The sequence below is a fragment of the Zingiber officinale genome, chromosome 7A (genome assembly GCF_018446385.1).
Source record: "Zingiber officinale cultivar Zhangliang chromosome 7A, Zo_v1.1, whole genome shotgun sequence".
Lineage (NCBI taxonomy): Eukaryota > Viridiplantae > Streptophyta > Magnoliopsida > Zingiberales > Zingiberaceae > Zingiber > Zingiber officinale.
The window spans coordinates 61755657-61777074 of NC_055998.1; the positions used below are offsets into that span (position 1 = coordinate 61755657).

At 39.8% G+C, this 21418-nt stretch overlaps 1 long non-coding RNA gene across 1 annotated transcript in view; it reads right to left on the bottom strand.

The window, feature by feature from the left end:
• Window positions 1-961: 961 nt before the first annotated feature.
• LOC122000139 overlaps window positions 962-21418 on the bottom strand; it is a 29357-nt gene continuing 8900 nt past the window's right edge. The window contains exon 2 of the long non-coding RNA XR_006116970.1: window positions 962-1115. This is a non-coding gene — a long non-coding RNA (uncharacterized LOC122000139). The remainder of the gene's footprint in view (window positions 1116-21418) is intronic.

A 21418-nucleotide genomic window follows, 5' to 3' on the forward strand; every position in this document is an offset into this window, starting at 1 on the left:
TTTAAAATAAAATACTTTCTTCTACTCAGTACTTTCTTATAATTACACTTGTTGTCATTTCAACAAACATCTTATGTGCACTTAATCCCCCACACATATAGGGAAGTATCTTAGAGAACTTGATTATTCTTCTTAGTCCCAAAAATTTAATGGGAAGCAAATCAAGGTACTCACACTACAAGAAAAAAGCCTAACAACAACGGTTTTTCCCCGTTGTCGTAGCCCATTTTAAACTGTTGTTAAAGGTCGTGTTGTTAAAAGGGGTGCCCAAAGACAACAGTTTTTAGCCGTTGTCTTTGAAGGCAAAGACAACATTTTTACAACAGTGAAAAACTGTTATCTTTTCCTTCAAAGACAACAGTTTTTCACCGTTGTCTTTGAGCGTCTACCTTTAATAACAGGGTCTTCAACAACTGTTTTAAACTATCTATGACAACGGTGAAAAACCGTTGTCTTTTTTAGAAAAAAAACTAAAAAAATTAATACACAATTTTTCAATATTATAAATCATTCAAAATACTAAATTTCAAAATAAAATTTAATATACAATTTTCTAACATTCAAAAATAATATCTATAACATTCTGAAGAAATTTCATAAGCAACCAACAAAATTTCATAAGCAACCAACAAAATGATAACACTATTAAAACAAAAGTAGAACAATGTAACACAAGCTTTTCTACTTAGATGTCGGTGAAGAGGAGGGATTGCAGCTCCTAGTGCTCCTTAATTTATTAAAGTCTCTTCATTTTTTTAGCTTATCGACATTCTTCCCAATACTCTTGAGGACACCTAAAAAGAGCAGAATGAAATTATGCAATCCTGTGCACAAGAACTATGTAATTCTAAGTGGTGGATCATGTCTGTCACAAGTTCGCCACTAATTTTTTTGACCATTATGCACAGATTGTAGACAAGCATGAAAATAAGCAGAACCATAAATATAAGCGAATAAAGGATACCTTTCAATCTTCTAAATCTTCTTTTCTGGTTGGCCCGTCTCCTTTTCCTCTCTTCTTTTGTTAACTCTGCCTCTTCTTTGATGTTTCCTTTTCCATGAAAAATCTCCTCAGGGACAAGCATAGCCGCATCTGAGACGGCCAATGGAGCAACCTGCAAAACCATTATATTTTAGTGTAGCGCCCGAAAAATTCTCAAAACTATTTTAGAAATATTCTATGATTTTATGAAATTTTAGAATATTTTTATGGAATTTTTAGAGTAGCGGAAGTAGCAAAAATAAATAGAAACGTAAAATACCTTAAGTGGGAATTGAACCCGAGACGACTTATAGTGGACTCTAGTAACCAAGTGAACCCAGCAGGGTCGTGCTGAAAGGAAAGGGGAACAATTTTATTTAAGTTAGAGTTGGGTGAATTAATTCCTTAATATAAATAGGGAATTAAGTGAGGAGTTTTAATTTGATCGTGACTTACCTCTTCTCCTCACCCTTACACGCCGCCCCCTTCTCCTCTTCTTTCTCTCGGCGCACCAAGCCCCAAGGGCTAGGGTTCCGTCCCAAGGGCAAGAGGAACACCTTCCGGCGATATCTCGGTTAGAGGACGTTTCTCTCCGAGAGAAGAGCACGTAGACGCGAGGAGATCGACGAAGGGATCTTCTCCACCGGAAATCTAGCGATCAGATCGTAAGGAAATCTAGCGCAGGATGTAAGAAACCCCTCACCTACAGTATAAGTAGTTCTCGTGTGATTGCATGCTTTAGTTTATTAGTTTATGGATTTTCGGCACATAGGGTGTGCAACAACACACGCCAAGTGCTCGATAGTATGTTCATCACAATTAAAATGCGACTTAGGCATTTTAATAGTTTAGCTAAATGCGATAGAAGCATTTAATTAGTATATGCAGTTTTCTACAGCTTATATGGGACTACGGTTTAATGGGTGGGCTTCCACAGTCGCCTCTAGGTTCAGATAACCTAGCTCTAGGTTCAGATAACCTAGAAATAGCAAGATAAGAGAATTTAGCTATAACTAATATTTTATTTTAGCAGTGGCACTGTACTGGATTAGATATCCATTGGGTTGGGCTCCCACAGTCGTCCCTAGGTTTAGATATCCTAGTAACCCTACTAAATTCGGGACTTGCAAACCCGGGTCTAGTTAGGGATACGCGCATAGCACGTACAGTTGCCGGGCCCATCAGCAGCATGATTATGTATTTTCATCTATCTAGGATAAATAGTTTTCAAACTCACAAATCAGTTGTGTATACAGTTTAAACTCAGTTCTAGCTTAGTTATAGTTTTAGCTCAGTTCATGCTTCAGCTTAGTTTTCATTATTGATACATGTGATAGTTCTATGATTAGTTTTGGTTTCTACGTTGTATGATATCATGCCATGCTCTCACCTGTTCAGCATGTATTTCAAATAGCATGTTTTCAAACCATAGATTGCATCGTATGCATGTTTTGTGAGGTAGATGGTTGCTTACTAAGCGAAAGCATACATATACTGTTTTCCTTATACTGCAGATAAAGGTAAAGGAAAGATGGACAAGCGGAGGCTGGAGGGCAATGCGATGAAGATGTGTGTAGAAGGAACCTGGAATAAAGATCTTGGAGAAATTAGCAAACTAAGACTTTAGTTTTATATAGTGTTATTTTCCGCATTTCTAGTTATTTTAATGCCTTGAATCGTGCACGACTTGCTTAGATTGTTAGTACTTATGCTCATAATCCTAGTTATGTGTCATTGGTATGTTTCCAGCTATTATAGAACTCTTGAAGGTGAGTTCGGCATGAAGCAGTGCTGAAATCAGAGTTTTGCTGCGAAATCAGAAACCCCAATCGATCAACGGATCGATTGGGGGCCCTTAATCGATCAACGGATCGATTGGGAGCCTGGTCCCGTGAACAGTAAGCTTCTGGATCGATCAGCCGATTGATCCAGTCGCATTCTGTCGCAAACAGAGAGTTCAGGGATCGATCATTCGATCGATCGGGAAATCACTCTCGCGAACAGAGAGCTCTGGAATCGATCACTGGATCGATCAGCCGATCGATCCAGAATATTACTCTGAGCACAGTAGCAATCTAAATCGATCCATGGATTGATTCAACAGCTTGCAATCGATTGAGTTCAATCTGGATCAATTGGGAAGCAAGGTTTCGACCAGGAAATCTTGTAATTCAGTTCCTTGACCATAGGGGATGTAGATATGCCATGTATACCTTAAATTGCATCCCTCAGCACATGTAGGACCAAGAATTTGTATTAGCTTGGTAAAGTTTTTAATTGGTACAGTTTTCCGCACCTAGACTTAGAAATGGTCATGGAGATAGCTTAGCACAGCATAATGTGACGGTCCGGCCTTGCAGCCTAGCCAGTAGAAGGCGGGTCATTACAGAGTGGTATCAGAGCAGAAAGTTCCATACTTTCTACACACATCAGCATTGAACCTGCAGCTTCCAAGTAAGAATACCTCTCACTTTGTTATGTTTATTGCTTTCATGTTTGTAGATAACTAAAGTATGCTTATCTGTGATAGTAACTAACATGATAGTATTAGCTATGTAAACATGATGCTTTAGTTATGTATGTCCTTTGTTCCTTTAGAAATGGCACGAGCACGCCCAGCTAGAAGGGCACCAGATACTGAGCCCCAGCATGAGGCAGGCAGTTCAGTGCCTCCCCCAGACCTTACAGCAGTAGTGGCTCAGTTACAGAAGCAGCTAGCAGAACACACTCCCACTGTCACCCCAGAACCTAACTTAGCAACTCCAGTAGTTATAGAGGTTCCACCAGTCCAGCCTACAGCACCAGTAGCCCCAGCAGTAGAGACAAGGAGAGAAGCCTATCTGATCCAGTGGCAGAGAGTTAAGCCAGAGAACTTCTCAGGCACCAGTGAACCATGGGATGCTCAGGCCTGGTTCAAAACACTGGAGAGTACGATGGAGCTTCTGGACTGGCCAGAACATGAGAAGGTGAAATGTGCATCCTTCTGCTTGACAGGAGATGCACGTATGTGGTGGGAGAGAATTAGAGCGAAGCGCCTAGTGAACCAGATGACATGGGCTAACTTCGAGAAAGAATTCTTCGAGGAGTTCTTTCACATGTGGGTCACAAACCGCCACTATGACGAGTTCACTGAGTTTCGTCAAGGAAACCTATCAATTGAGGAAGCCGTGAAGAAATTCAATAGATTGGCTCATCTATGCCCCGAACTAGTCAGCACAGAAAAAGAAAGAGTCCGGATGATGCTCAAGATGCTGAGGCCGGAAAGAGCAATGAACGTGGCTGGCGGCGTTCATAGGCCGCAAACCACTAAAGAACGAGTCAGTAGTGCTCTGACCACCGAGCACTACCAGAACAATATCAAACAGCAAAAGCAAGTCCTCTCATAGTCCAAAGGGCTGGGAGGCTCAGGCACTCAGAAATAACAGGGCCACAGCTCTAACTGGAAAGGGAACTCCAGCAGCAAGCGCAAACTAGGGAGTTACCCGAAAGGAGGACCAGCTAGTAAACAGCCTAGTTATCTCAAATGTGCTACTTGTGGGAAATTTCACCCAGGAGTTTGTCGCAAGGGCACACGAGGATGCTTTGAATGTGGACAGGAAGGGCATATGGTGAAGCAGTGCCCAAACAAGACTAGTCTTCCTCAACCACAGCCGATTCAGTACGGAGGCCAGCCAGCACAGCTACATCAGATGCAGGCCATTCTAGATGGTCCACACATCAGCCAGGGCAGATTAGAAGCCCCTCCAGCTACGACCAATGCGAGGATCTACTCACTCACCAGAGAGGACGTAGCAAATGCCTCGACTGTTGTTTCATGTCAGATTAGTATTTTACAGCAAAGTACAACTGTCTTATTCGATACTGGGGCAACCCATTCCTATATATCCAGGATGTTTTCCGAAAAGTTAGCAATACCCCCAGAGGTACTCAGCAGTCAGTTTTTGACAACATTACCTTCTAGGGAAATTATGAAATCCACGCGCTGGCTCAGAGCAGTGCCAGTTATTATTTCGGACAAAGAACTCTTTTGTGATCTGATAGTGCTAGACATGACTGATTATGATGTCATTTTTGGAATGGACTTCCTGATCAGATACGGTGCCTCTATAGAGTGCCGTAAACAGAAAGTCGTATTCCAACCCGAAGCAGAAGTGCAGTTCGAGTACATCGGAGAACCAAAGAGAAAGGCCAAGAAGTTTCTCTCAGCTCTAAAAGCACAGAAATTAATGGACTCAGGATGTACGGGATTCCTAGCACATGTAGTCAATATCAGACAGAACAAGGACCAACAGCTAGAAGGGATCCGAGTTGTATGTGACTACCCAGCAGTTTTCCCTGAAGAGTTACCAGGCCTAGCACCAGACAGGGAGATTGAATTCGAGATAGAACTCATTCCCGATACGAACCCTATCTCTAAAGCACCTTACCGCATGGCTCCAGCAGAACTGAAGGAACTTCATGAGCAATTACAGGAGCTGCTTGACAAGGGCTTCATATGTCCTAGTCACTCACCATGGGGAGCGCCTGTATTGTTCGTGAAGAAGAAAGACGGGGGCATGCGCCTGTGCATAGATTACCGAGCACTGAACCAAGTCACCATCAAGAACAGGTATCCTCTTCCCAGAATAGATGACCTGTTCGATCAGCTAAAGGGAGCAGCAGTGTTCTCTAAGATAGACCTCAGATCAGGTTATCATCAGGTGAAAGTTAAAGAAGGGGATATACCCAAGACAACATTCAGGACTAGATACGGACATTATGAGTTCGTAGTCATGCCCTTTGGCGTGACAAATGCTCCAGCTACTTTCATGGATCTCATGAACAGAGTATTCAGGGACTATCTAGATAGATTTGTTATTGTGTTTATCGATGACATTCTTATCTATTCAGGAACTCAGGATGAACACGCAGAGCACCTGAAAATAGTATTGCAGACTGTTCAGCAGAACCAGCTGTACGCCAAGTTCACGAAATGTGAATTTTGGTTAGATTGTAACACCCACGAATTTCTTAAGCTAAGTATGTGAAGATTTTCAATTAGAATAAAGGAAGATAAGATAAGATGGAACCAAAAATATATATATATATATAAAAAAAAAGAGAGTTGGTCAAGGATTGAACTTTGAACCTTCTTAAGCTAAGGATTATGGAATTACCACTAGACCATCATGAGTTATTGTTGAATAGAGAATGGGAATTGTAGATAAAGATAAAACCATGATTAAGAGAAGGAAGCAAGAAAACATCAAGTAGCTTTCTTCCTCTTTCTCTTGATTAAGAAGCAAGACAAATTGTCTTGCCTTCCTCACTCTTTTCCATTTTGGTGGAGATTCAAGAGGGAATGAGAGGAGAGGAAGTAAGGGGATGAATGAAGATATTTTCTTCATCATTAAGAGGATAAAGGATGAGTTAAGAAGAGGGGAAAGCAAAGTTCCTTTTTGCTTCTTACTCCCACCTAGCATAAGAGGAAAAACAAAGAAGGGATTTCATTTTTCTTCCCTTCCCTCACCATTGCCGTGACCTAGAGTATCCCCTCTCCTCTTTCCGAAAATCCAACTAGGTTTTCTCCCTAAGAAAACCAAACAACAAGAAGGAATCCTCAAGATCTACCTCTCACAAGCAAGAGAAGCAAAAGGAGCACTAGGAGGAGAAACTCTCTTCTTTCTTCTCTTCACAAGGGGTATCTTCTTTTAGGGAAAAGACCAAACAAAAGGAGGTGAGTATCCCCTCACCTGTGGTACAAGTTGTTATATGATTTTGTTCAAGTTTAGATGAATCAACAACTTAAAGTTTCCTTTATAAATTTCGGCCATGACATTTGTAAGGTTTATGGAAGTTCAAAACCAAAACCAACATGTTTAAGTTTTTTTTTTCTCATGATATACTATGAATATGACCTTGATATTTCATGCTTGTATGTGGCTTGGAGTTAGGTAATACCCTACCTTAGGGTTCGGACATGAAAAGATTTAAAACCCTAGGGAAGCTAAATTTAAAAACTAACATGTTTATGATCTCTTCTATGATGTTATATGAATATTGTCTTGATGTTTTCTACTTGTATGTTGCTTAGAACTAGTAGGACCCTACCATAAGGTTTCGGCCATGAAGGGATTAAATACCTTAAGGAGGCTCAACCTCAAATCTAGCTTGCTTATGTTTTACCTTATGAAAATAACATAAAGCACTTGAGATTCATGTTGCTTAGGGTTAGGTTTTCACATGATAAACTTTCGGCCAACATGAAATGTAAGGCTTAAGCAAACCTAAATTAAACCCTAACATGTTTATGTTTCTCTCCATGATATGCTATGAAATTCATAATGTACTCACATTGTTGTAAATTCTAGAAGAAGTATCAAGTATGAAGTTTCCCATAATATGTTATGAATGTTCTCTTGATGTTTTATACTTGTATGTTGCTTAGAACTAGTAGGACCCTACCACAAGGTTTCGGCCATGAAGGGATTAAATACCTTAAGGAGGCTCAACCTCAAATCTAGCTTGCTTATGTTTTACCTTATGAAAAGATATGAAGATAACATAATGCACTTGAGATTTCATGTTGCTTAGGGTTATGTTTTCACATGATGAACATTCGGCCAACATGAAATGTAGGGCTTAGGCAAGCCAAAATTCAACCCTAACATGTTTATATTCCTCTCCATGATATGCTATGAAATTTTGTAGAGTACTCACATGCTTAGAACCTATGTTTTGTGGCATTCAGCCACCTATATTTTGTGGACTTAGGAAGCTTGAAACTTTAACCTAATATGCTCATGTGATTGCCTATGATAGATGCATGGAAATTGATTAGGGTTCACATGTTTACATGCTATTTGAAACCAAGTTTGGACCTTGTATGTTTCGGCCAAGGTGGGTTTAAAAACCTAGGAAGCATAGAACCTAAATCAAATATGCTTATGATGTTCCTTATGTTAAATGTTATAGAAATGAATGTGGGTTCATATGTTTGTATGATTTAATAAAACCTAAATGAGCCTATGCATGTTTCGGCCACCCTTAGTGGGTTGAGAATTTAGACTAAGTTATGACTCAATATGTACCTTCCTTGCCATGATATGAATTAGGAGAAGTTAACTTGTGATCCATGCATGATTATGTTTTCTTTTTCCTTCCATGATATATTATATTGCTCGTTTAAGTATGCTTATGAACCATGCATGAGAATGATACCTAAAATGGCTATGTGCCCAAATATGATGGCTATGTGCCCAAGACAAGTATGATGGCTATGTGCCCAAGTATGCATGGCTATGTGCCCATTTATGCATACCTTATAAACGACATGAATGACATGAACATGATATGCTATGAATGACATGAATGTGATATGCTATGAATGACATGAACATGATATGCTATGAATGACATGAACATAATATGCTATGAATGACATGAATGTGATATGCTATGAATGACATGAACATGATATGCTATGAATGACATGAAAATGATAGGCTATAAATGACATGAATAAGATATGCTATATGTTATGAAATGATAGAGATATGATATGACATGTATTTTACTTTGAATGGCTTGTACCAAAAGGGTGGGCTCCTTATGCGCCCCTAGGTCGAATTATGGGCCTAGTAAAGGGTGGGCTCCTTACGTGCCCCTAGGCCAAGCTACAGGCCTAGTTTCCTAGTAGGTTCAAGACTAGCTACCTTAGGTCTACTTAGGATGCGCGCATTATGTATGTATGTGGTACTAAGCCGGGCCCCTTTCATGTTGAGATTATTTTCAAGTACTATATGATATTGTTTTAAGACATCTCACACATGACATAAATCATGTTTTGAAAGGCATATTACACATGACATTACCCATGTTTCAAAGGACATCTTGCATCCATGCTTACGTTATGATGTGAAATAATGCTTGCAGTTATGCTATGATATGATGCCTTGATGCTATGAAAAGAAATGTCATGATGCTTTCACTTATGCTATGATGTACACTTATGCTATGATGTGATATATGCTATGATATGATGATTTCTTATGCTATGATATGATCTATACCATGATATGATGATTTCTTATGCTATGATATGATCTATACCATGATATGATGATTTCTTATGCTATGATATGATCTATAACATGATATGATGATTACTTATGCTATGATATGATGTTACTTATACCATGATAAGATTTATGCCATAATATGTTGTTTACTTTATGTTACAATATTATTGAAATTTATGCCATGATATGATATGTTTTTAATTATATGATGATATGAGCGTCATTTATTCTATGATGTATGATATGATGATTTACATGATATGTTGGTTTTTGTGAGTAGGAAAGGATCTCACTAAGCCTTGAGTGCTTACAAATACTTTTCCTTGTACCACAGATAAAAGGTAAAGGATGGATAAACTAGAGGAGCAGTAGGAAGGGGCAAGAGATGTGTGATGGTGACTTGGCTAAAGAAATAAAATGACCTGCTTAAGTGAACTTATGAATAATATGTTATGTTATGTGATGTCTTTCATGATTCCCTATGCATGTGTTAAAAATGAATAATATGACTATTTAAGTTGAACCATGCTATTTCATGCTCATATGCTTAGTATGGTTTTATAAAAATATATATATGCTTCTGCTGTATGTATGTTCATGTACGCTAAGTAAAAAAAAAAAACGAAAGTGACCCCTCCCTCACTAGGCAGGAGTGAGTAGAAAAAGGGGCAGGCGTTACAGGTTGGTATCAGAGCCAGGTTAGCCATCTCACTACACACATCAAGCCTCCATCCTGCCGCTCCAAGTAAGAATTTTCTATGCTTACTCTATTTTATGCCTGATATGTTTATTTAAATATACATGCCTATTTTATTGTTATGATTTTTAGTCTAGGAATATATGATTGTAGGATAGGGTTGACGATAACATATGCTAGGTTGTATTAAGAATGATAACTACCTTATGTTATTCTAGTTGGGAACTATAACGACTTATGCTAGCATTGTTGTTATTTATGAAGATAATCATGGCTACTAGAAGGCATAGTGGCAGACCCGATGAGACAGTAACTCCACCAAACCTGACTCAGGTAGTCACAGACCTCCAGCGTCAAATCACCGAACAACAACAATTGATTACTACTCTAATGGGTCAGCAAGGAAATCCAGTCACCCCGCCAACAAATCAAAACACTATGCCCGTCATACCTATAGCTGCTCCGATGCCACCAACAGCCCCTGTTCCAGTAGTCCGACAGGAAACTTATCTGATACAGTGGCTGAGATTAAAGCCGGGGATTTTACGGGTACATGTGAGCCATGGGACGCCCAGGCCTGGTTCAAGATGGTGGAAAATATCATAGACCTGCTAGATTGGCCCGTACCAGAAAAGATCAAGTGCGTGTCTTTCAGTTTTTCTAGAGACACAAGGATGTGGTGGGAAAGAGTTAAGGCCAAGAGACAAGTCAATCTGATGAACTGGACAGATTTCGAAGCAGAGTTTCTGGAGGAATATTTTCATATGCGGGTGACAAATCGGCATTATGACGAGTTCACCGAATTTCGACAAGGCGATTTATCAGTTAGTGATGCTGTGAAGCGCTTCAACCGCCTCGCACGCCTATGTCCAGAGTTGGTCAGCACGGAAAGAGAACGGGTCAGATTAATGTTGAAAATGCTCCGACCTGAAATAGCTTTGAATGTGGCCGACGGAGTTAATAGACTGCAAACCACGGAAGAGCTAGTCAGCAGTGCTTTGATCACCGAACATTATCAAAAGGCGATGAACGAAGGAAAGAGTCCGGCACAGACTGAAGGACAAAAATCACAGAGTACCAAGACAAACAGGAAAGGAAATTCCGCTGGAAAAAGAAAACAATGGAACAACAGTAAAAGTGGTCCAGCAAATAAGCAGCCGAGGTACCCTCTTTGTGCCACTTGTGGAAAGCAGCATTCCGGAGTATGCCACCAGGGTACGAGGAAGTGCTACAGTTGTGGACAAGAAGGAAATATGGTCAGAGACTGCCCTACCCGGTTCCAGGTACCATCTCAGCAGTATGACCAGAATAGGAGTACCCCCGCACAGCTACATCAGATGCAAGCGGCAATAGAAGGGACTCTGATTAGCCAAGGGAGATTAGAAGCCCCACCAGGGACGACGAATGCCAGGGTTTTCTCTCTCACCAAGGAAGACGTGGTGAGTGCTTCTACTGTGGTCACAGGTCAGCTATCTATTTTCAGTCAGTATGCTACTGTATTATTTGATATTGGAGCAACCCACTTGTTTGTCTCCATACCCTTCATGAAAAAGTTAGAAGTACCACCACAAGTCATAAATGGTAAATTCTTAACAACCTTACCTTCGGGAGAAGTGATGCCTTCCGATCAGATGCTGCGAGCCGTGCCTATCCGAATCGCAGACAGAGAACTCTACTGCGATCTGATAATACTCGACATGCAGGATTTTGATATTATACTAGGCATGGACTTCCTGAGCAAGTACGGCGCTTCAATCGAGTGCCGTAAAAGAAGAGTAGTCTTCCAACCGGAAGCCGAACTGAGGTTCGAATTTATTGGAGAACCAAGGAAAGGAATTGAGGGATTCCTATCAGTTATGAAGGCGCAGAAGATGCTAGATAAAGGATGTACTGGCTTTCTACCACAAATGGTCGACACAAATCGAACCAATGACTAGAAACTAGAAGATGTCCCGGTAGTATGCAAATATCCAGAGGTATTTCCAGATGAATTACCAGGATTAGCCCCTGATCGAGAAATAGAATTCGAGATTGAATTGATTCCTGGCACTAAACCGATCTCTAAAGCACCCTACCGAATGGCGCCAGCTGAGTTGAAGGAACTGCAGGGACAACTATCAGAGTTACTTGATAATGGACTTCTTCGCCCTAGTCACTCCCCATGGGGAGCTCCGATACTGTTCGTAAAGAAGAAGGATGGAACCATGCAAATGTGTATAGACTACTGAGAACAAAATAAGGTAACAATCAAGAACTGGTACCCTCTTCCACGGATCGACGACTTGTTCGACCAATTGAAGGGTGCAACCGTCTTTTCAAAGATTGACTTGAGATCCGGCTATCATCAGGTGAAAGTGAAACGGAGTGATATTCTGAAGACGACATTTCAAACAAGATACGGACACTATGAGTTTATAGTTATGCCCTCTGGTGTAACTAATGCTCCTGCTACATTTATGGATCTGATGAATCGGGTATTTACGACGTATCTCGACAAATTTGTGATCGTCTTCATTGATGATATCCTCGTCTATTCCAGAACCCCAGAGGAACACGTTGAACACCTGAACACGGTGCTACATATCCTTCAGGAGAAACAACTATATGCAAAGTTTTCCAAATGTGAGTTCTGGCTTGATCGGATATCATTCTTGGGTCATGTTATCTCCAAAGACGGAGTAATGGTGGATCCAAGCAAGATCGAAGCTGTAAGTAACTGGAACAGACCGAAGAATGCCAGCGAAGTCAGGAGTTTTCTCGGGCTTGCAGGCTATTACAGGAAATTTGTAGAAGATTTTTCCAAAATTGCAGCCCCTATGACATGTCTCACCAAAAAGAACAAAAGGTATGAATGGACGGATGACTGCGAGAAGAGTTTCACGGAATTAAAAAGGAGACTGACTAGTGCGTCGATCCTTACTCTTCCGGAATGTGACAAGGGCTTCGATATGTACAGCGATGCCTCTATATTAGGATTGGGAGTTGTACTCATGCAAGACGGCAATGTCATTGCCTACGCCTCTAGACAACTTAAAGAGCATGAAAAGAATTATCCCACCCATGATTTGGAACTAGCAGTTGTGGTCTTTGTGCTCAAAACACGGAGACATTATTTATATGGAGCTCAGTGTAAGATTTACACCGACCACCAGAGTCTGAAATACTTCTTCACACAGAAAGACCTGAATATGAGACAACGTAGATGGCTCGAACTAGTCAAGGACTATGACTGCGAGATCTTTTATCATCCAAGAAAGGCGAACAAGGTGGCTGATGCACTCAGCAGGAAGTCTTGTGCCACCTGATGTCACTGTTTTAAAGTTTGAGGATGAACTTTCTATGATGTATGGGGTACTGTAACACCCACGAATTTCTTAAGCTAAGTATGTGAAGATTTTCTCTTAGAATAAAGGAAGATAAGATGGAACCAAAAATATATATATATATAAAAAAAAGAGTTGGTCAAGGATTGAACCTTGAACCTTCTTAAGCTAAGGATTATGGAATTACCACTAGACCATCATGAGTTATTGTTGAATAGAGAATGGGAATTGTAGATAAAGATAAAACCATGATTAAGAGAAGGAAGCAAGAAAACATCAAGTAGCTTTCTTCCTCTTTCTCTTGATTAAGAAGCAAGACAAATTGTCTTGCCTTCCTCACTCTTTTCCATTTTGGTGGAGATTCAAGAGGGAATGAGAGGAGAGGAAGTAAGGGGATGAATGAAGACATTTTCTTCATCATTAAGAGGATAAAGGATGAGTTAAGAAGAGGGGAAAGCAAAGTTCCTTTTTGCTTCTTACTCCCACCTAGCATAAGAGGAAAAACAAAGAAGGGATTTCATTTTTCTTCCCTTCCCTCACCATTGCCGTGACCTAGAGTATCCCCTCTCCTCTTTCCGAAAATCCAACTAGGTTTTCTCCCTAAGAAAACCAAACAACAAGAAGGAATCCTCAAGATCTACCTCTCACAAGCAAGAGAAGCAAAAGGAGCACTAGGAGGAGAAACTCTCTTCTTTCTCTTCACAAGGGGTATCTTCTTTTAGGGAAAAGACCAAACAAAAGGAGGTGAGTATCCCCTCACCTGTGGTACAAGTTGTTATATGATTTTGTTCAAGTTTAGATGAATCAACAACTTAAAGTTTCCTTTAAAATTTCGGCCATGACATTTGTAAGGTTTATGGAAGTTCAAAACCAAAACCAACGCGTTTAAGTTTTTTTTTTCTCATGATATACTATGAATATGACCTTGATATTTCATGCTTGTATGTGGCTTGGAGTTAGGTAATACCCTACCTTAGGGTTCGGACATGAAAATGTTTAAAACCCGAGGGAAGCTAAATTTAAAAACTAACATGTCTATGATCTCTTCTATGATGTTATATGAATATTGTCTTGATGTTTTCTCCTTGTATGTTGCTTAGAACAAGTAGGACCCTACCATAAGGTTTCGGCCATGAAGGGATTAAATACCTTAAGGAGGCTAAACCTCAAATCTAGCTTGCTTATGTTTTACCTTATGAAAAGATATGAAAATAACATAAAGCACTTGAGATTCATGTTGCTTAGGGTTAGGTTTTCACACGATAACCTTTCGGCCAACATGAAATGGAAGGCTTAAGCAAACCTAAATTCAACCCTAACATGCTTATGTTTCTCTCCATGATATGCTATGAAATTCATAAGGTACTCACATGGTTGTAAATTCTAGAAGAAGTATCAAGTATGAAGTTTCCCATAATATGTTATGAATGTTCTCTTGATGTTTTATACTTGTATGTTGCTTAGAACTAGTAGGACCCTACCACAAGGTTTCGGCCATGAAGGGATTAAATACCTTAAGGAGGCTCAACCTCAAATCTAGCTTGCTTATGTTTTACCTTATGAAAAGATATGAAGATAACATAATGCACTTGAGATTTCATGTTGCGTAGGGTTATGTTTTCACATGATGAACATTCGGCCAACATGAAATTTAGGGCTTAGGCAAGTCTAAATTCAACCCTAACATGTTTATATTCCTCTCCATGATATGCTATGAAATTTTGTAGAGTACTCACATGCTTAGAACCTTTGTTTTGTGGCATTCGGCCACCTATATTTTGTGGACTTAGGAAGCTTGAAACTTTAACCTAATATGATCATGTGATTGCCTATGATAGATACATGGAAATTGATTAGGGTTCACATGTTTACATGCTATTTGTAACCAAGTTTGGACCTTGTATGTTTCGTCCAAGGTGGGTTTAAAAACCTAGGAAGCATAGAACCTAAATCAAATATGCTTATGATGTTCCTTATGTTAAATGTTACAGAAATGAATGTGGGTTCATATGCTTGTATGATTTCATGAAACCTAAATGAGCCTATGCATGTTTCGGCCACCCTTAGTGGGTTTAGAATTTAGACTAAGTTATGACTCAATATGTACCTTCCTTGCCATGATATGAATTAGGAGAAGTTAACTTGTGATCCATGCATGATTATGTTTTCTTTTTCCTTCCATGATATATTATATTGCTCGTTTAAGTATGCTTATGAACCATGCATGAGAATGATACCTAAAATGGCTATGTGCCCAAATATGATGGCTATGTGCCTAGGACAAGTATGATGGCTATGTGCCCAAGTATGCATGGCTATGTGCCCATTTATGCATACCTTATAAACGACATGAATGACATGAACATGATATGCTATGAATGACATGAATGTGATATGCTATGAATGACATGAACATGATATGCTATGAATGACATGAACATGATATATTATGAATGACATGAATATGATATGCTATGAATGACATGAACATGATATGCTATGAATGACATGAACATGATAGGCTATAAATGACATGAATAAGATATGCTATATGTTATGAAATGATAGAGATATGATATGACATGTATTTTACTTTGAATGGCTTGTACCAAAAGGGTGGGCTCCTTATGCGCCCCTAGGTCGAATTACGGGCCTAGTAAAGGGTGGGCTCCTTACGTGCCCCTAGGCCGAGCTACGGGCCTAGTTTCCTAGTAGGTTCAAGACTAGCTACCTTGGGTCTACTTAGGATGCGCGTATTATGTATGTATATGGTACTAAGCCGGGCCCCTTTCATGTTGAGATTATTTTCAAGTACTATATGATATTGTTTTAAGACATCTCACACATGGCATAAATCATGTTTTGAAAGGCATATTGCACATGACATTACCCATGTTTTAAAGGACATCTTGCATCCATGCTTACGATATGATGTGAAATAATGCTTGCAGTTATGCTATGATATGATGCCTTGATGCTATGAAAAGAAATGTCATGATGCTTTCACTTATGCTATGATGTACACTTATGCTATGATGTGATATATGCTATGATATGATGATTTCTTATGCTATGATATGATCTATACCATGATATGATGATTTCTTATGCTATGATATGATCTATACCATGATATGATGATTTCTTATGCTATGATATGATCTATAACATGATATGATAATTACTTATGCTATGATATGATTTATGCTATGATATGATGTTACTTATACCATGATAAGATTTATGCCATAATATGTTGTTTACTTTATGTTACAATATTATTGAAATTTATGCCATGATATGATAATTTTTTAATTATATGATGATATGAGCGTCATTTATTCTATGATGTATGATATGATGATTTTACATGATATGTTGGTTTTTGTGAGTAGGAAAGGATCTCACTAAGCCTTGAGTGCTTACAGATACTTTTCCTTGTACCACAGATAAAGGTAAAGGATGGATAAACTAGAGGAGCATCAGGAAGGGGCAAGAGATGTGTGATGGTGACTTGGCTAAAGAAATAAAATGACCTGCTTAAGTGAACTTATGAATAATATGTTATGTTATGTGATGTCTTTCATGATTCCCTATGCATGTGTTAGAAATGAATAATAAGACTATTTAAGTTGAACTATGCTATTTCATGCTCATATGCTTAGTATGATTTTATAAAAATATATATATGCTTCCGCTGTATGTATGTTCATGTACGCTAAGTCAAAAAAAAAAATGAAAGTGACCCCGCCCTCACTAGGCAGGAGTGAGTAGAAAAAGGGGCGGGCGTTACATAGATCAGGTGTCCTTCCTGGGTCATATCATCTCGAAGGATGGTATCATGGTAGATCCCAGTAAAATAGAAGCGGTGAGTAACTGGAAAAGACCTAAGAACGCCAGTGAAATTAGAAGCTTTCTGGGATTAGCAGGTTATTACAGAAAATTTATAGAGGACTTCTCCAGGATAGCCTCCCCAATGACAGCTCTTACCAGAAAGAACAGGAAATTTCAGTGGACAGAGGACTGTGAGAACAGCTTCAGTGAGCTAAAGAGGAGATTGACCAGTGCTCCCATTTTGCCTCTACCAGAAAACACCGACAGCTTTGACATTTATAGTGACGCCTCTAAATTGGGACTAGGAGTAGTACTGATGCAAAATGGCAAGGTGATCGCCTATGCCTCCAAACAACTCAAGGACTATGAGAGGAAATATCCTACTCATGATCTTAAGCTTGCAGCAGTCGTGTTCGCTCTCAAAATTTGGAGACATTACTTGTATGGAGCTCAGTGTAAAGTGTATACAGATCATCAGAGTCTGAAGTACTTCTTCACTCGAAAGGATCTGAATATGCGACAGCGTAGATGACTTGACTGTTGGGTTCTTCGAGCCGCGAAAATCGCTTTTTCGCGTCGCGGAAACCCCGAAGGACCCAAAGCCGTAGATCCGTGCAAAGATTCGTATACAAAATTCGAAAAAAAACTATTTCTTGTACGAGTTCAAAAACTGATCTACTACTTAGATCTATGAGGAAAAAGTGTTTACCCTTGATGCGATGCCCTTCGCGTTCCCGCTCGTCCAAATGATGCCGGATCTCAAGACCGTCAAGCGCCGGTCCTCTAGAAGTATCCACACGGACACACTAGATGGAGATGACAAAAAACCAAGGTGTGCTAGCACCTATGTGGTTCGGCCAAGGGAGGAGAGGGAGAGGGAGAGCTTGAGAGAGAGAAGGAGGAAGATGCACACAAGTGAATGAAAAATGAATTTTTCCACCCAAAAACCAAGTGGCCGGCCACACTTCAAAATTCACATTAATTGCATTAATTGCAATTAATATGAAACCATAAAATCACATTAATTGCATTAATTGCAATTAATATGAAACCATTAAGAGAGTGACTTTGTTACTTCCATGAGGTGGCACCCATGATGATGTGGAACATCATTATTGTTCCACCTAATGCCAACTCACCAATGAGGTGGCAAAAAGGTCAAGTCAAAATTGACCTTTGGTCTTCCTTCTCAAGTCAAGTCAAACTTGACTCAATCTCTACCATGGTGGATCTAATCCAACCATTTGATTCGAGCCAACTTAATATAATGAATCTAATTCATTAAATTAAATTGATTCAATGAGTCAAAATCTAAATTAGACTCATTTAACACATGAATCAACTTGAGTCGAACTCAAGTTAGCCCAATTAGGATTACTCTTAATCCAATTTGATTCATCAAATGAATCTAATCCTCTTGGTTCATCATATGAACCTAATCTCCACCTAATTGTCCTAAGTGTGTGACCCTATAGGTTCTTGTAACGTTGGCAATGCCCTAAACCCATTTAGGAGCATAAGTAATGAGCGGTATCTAGCAACACATCATTACTACCCAAGTTACAAGAATGTCGAGATCCGACATCACCTTGTGACTACCAATTGTGACTACTCACAAAATAATGACAAGTGTCCTTCTATCCTAGACATCTAGATTGATCAATATGAGGCATAGACCGTGTCATCCTCTAATCAATCTAAATCTTGAACTCCAAGTTAGACTCACTCGATCAAATGAGCTCAACATCTAATGTTGACTCATTTGGGCATGGCCATGCACTTAGTGGTCTCACTCTATCAAGAATACAGATGTCGCTCCCGTCATATGGGAGGGATAGATTCCATCTACATCACTCACATCCCTCTACAGAATTCATTATATACCCAGTAATCGCCTTTATAGTCCACCCAGTTATGGGTGACGTTTGACGAAACTAAAGTACATAACTCCTTATGTAGAGATCCATGGTGACTTCAGGTCTAAGGACTAATAGTCATACTAATAGTCACATGAGAAAGGATATGACACTCATATAACGATCCATGATACTTTCTCATGGCGGGTCATTCAGTATACATTCTCTAATGCATACCCATGTGTCAGCTTGATATCTCTATATCCATGACTTGTGAGATCAAGTCATCGAGCTGACCTACATGCTAGTCTTATTGTATTAACATTGTCCCTGAATGTTAATACTCGACTAGGAATGATTTAGAGTAGTGTTCCCTATATCATCTCACTATCGATTCAACTAATCGATTGATATAGGTATGAACCTTCTACTCAAGGACGCTATTATACTTAGTCTATTTGGCACTAATATAAATAAGTATAATAACCAAACAAATGCCTTTATTGATATACAAGAATATGATATACATGAGTCCATACAATCATCAAATGATTGGCTCTAGGGCTCTAACTAACAATCTCCCACTAGCACTAGTGCCAATCAGTATAGGCTCTAATGCCTAAAGACATAGTGTGACCATCATGCTTCCTCTGTGCCAAAGCCATGGTCAAGGGATCTGCGATGTTAGCCTCTGTAGGTACTCTGCAAATCTTCACATCTCCTCTATCGATAATCTCTCGAATGAGATGGAAACGTTGTAGAACTGCTGTGAACTCTGCCAGTTCATAACACTACCATCTAAGCAAAACACGAACCCTGATTGCGATCGGTAATCATCCTGATCGGTCTGGAAGCTGGCATCACTGTAACCCTTTACAGTTAGCTCATCATTGCCTCCATATATCAAGAAATATTCTTTAGTCCTTCTTAAGTACTTAAGAATATTCTTAACCGCTATCCAGTGACTTTCACCTGGATCTGACTGGTATCTGCTCGTCATGCTCAAAGCATACGAGACATCAGGTCGAGTACATAGCATAGCGTGCATGATCGATCCTATGGCTGAGGCATAAGGGATCTGATCCATGCGGTCTCTCTCCTCTCTAGAAGAGGGACCTTGAGTCTTCGAAAGACTCATGCCATGTGACATCGGCAGAAATCCCTTGGAGTTCTGCATGGCAAACCATAGGAGTGCCTCGTCAATGTATGTACTCTGACTTAGGCCAAGCAATCTCTTAGATCTATCTCTATAGATCTGTATCCCAAGAATGTGGGATGCCTCACCTAAGTCCTTCATTGAGAAGCAACTCCTTAGCCAGGTCTTGACAGACTGAAGCATAGGGATGTCCTTCCCAATGAGTAGTATGTCATCCACATACAATATGAGGAAGACAACTATGTTTTCTACAACCTTCTTGTAGTCACAAGGCTCATCTTCATTCTTGATGAAACCAAACTGTTTGATCACATCATCGAATCGAAGATTCCAGCTCCGAGAATGGCCTCTAGCCATTTCTCGGAATCTGCTCTCATCACAGCTTCCTGATAGGTGGTGGGCTCATCCTCTATGAGCACAATGTCATCATGGTCAGACAAGAGAAATGAATATCTCTCAGGCTGACGACGTACCCTATCAGACCTGCAAAGAGGTATGTCTACTTGAACTAGTTGTTGTTCCTCAACACCTTGTGGAACAACATCATCCACAACACTTTGTGGTTCCAGTTCAATTTACATCGAGGCATCAGTGCTATTGTTCGCATCTTGAACTTCTTCAAGATCGAACGTGCTCCCACTAGTCTTTCTAGAAACAAAGTCTCTTTCTAGAAAGACCCCAGTCTTTGCCACAACTACCTTGTGCTGACTGGGAATGTAGAAGTAATATCCCTTAGTTTCCTTGGGATATCCAATGAAAAAGCACTTGTCGGATTTAGGTCCTAATTTCTCTGAGACTTGACGTCTAACGTAAGCCTCACAACCCCAAATCCTCATGAAAGACACCTGGGCATCTCTCCCAGTCCATATCCTATATGGTGTCTTTATCACGGCCTTTGATGGAACTCGGTTGAGTATGAAAGCTGCCGTGTCTAGAGCATATCCCCATAGATATGTCGGAAGATCTGTGTGACTCATCATAGATCGTACCATATCTAATAAGGTACGATTCCTCCTTTCGGATACACCATTCCACTGTGGTGTTCCAGGAGGAGTGAGTTGATATAAAATCCCACACTCAGCTAAGTAGTCACGAAATTCATGGCTTAAGTATTCACCACCTCGATCTGATCGAAGTACCTTAATACTCTTGCCAAGCTGGGTATTTCATTCTTGAATTCTTTGAACTTTTCAAAGGATTCAGACTTATGTGTCATCAAGTACACATAACCGTATCTACTAAAATCATCAGTAAATGTGATGAAGTATCTATAACCGCCTCTAGCAGCAACATTGAAAGGGCCACATACATCACTATGTATGAGTCCTAACAAATCAGTTGCTCTCTCGCTATGCCCACTAAAGGGGGTCTTGGTCATCTTGCCTCGTAGGCATGACTCGCATATCTCATATGATTCTAAATCAAATGAGTCCAGCAAACCATCCTTATGGAGCTGGGATAAGCGCTTGTCATTTATATGACCTAAGCGACAGTGCCAGAGGTATGTTTG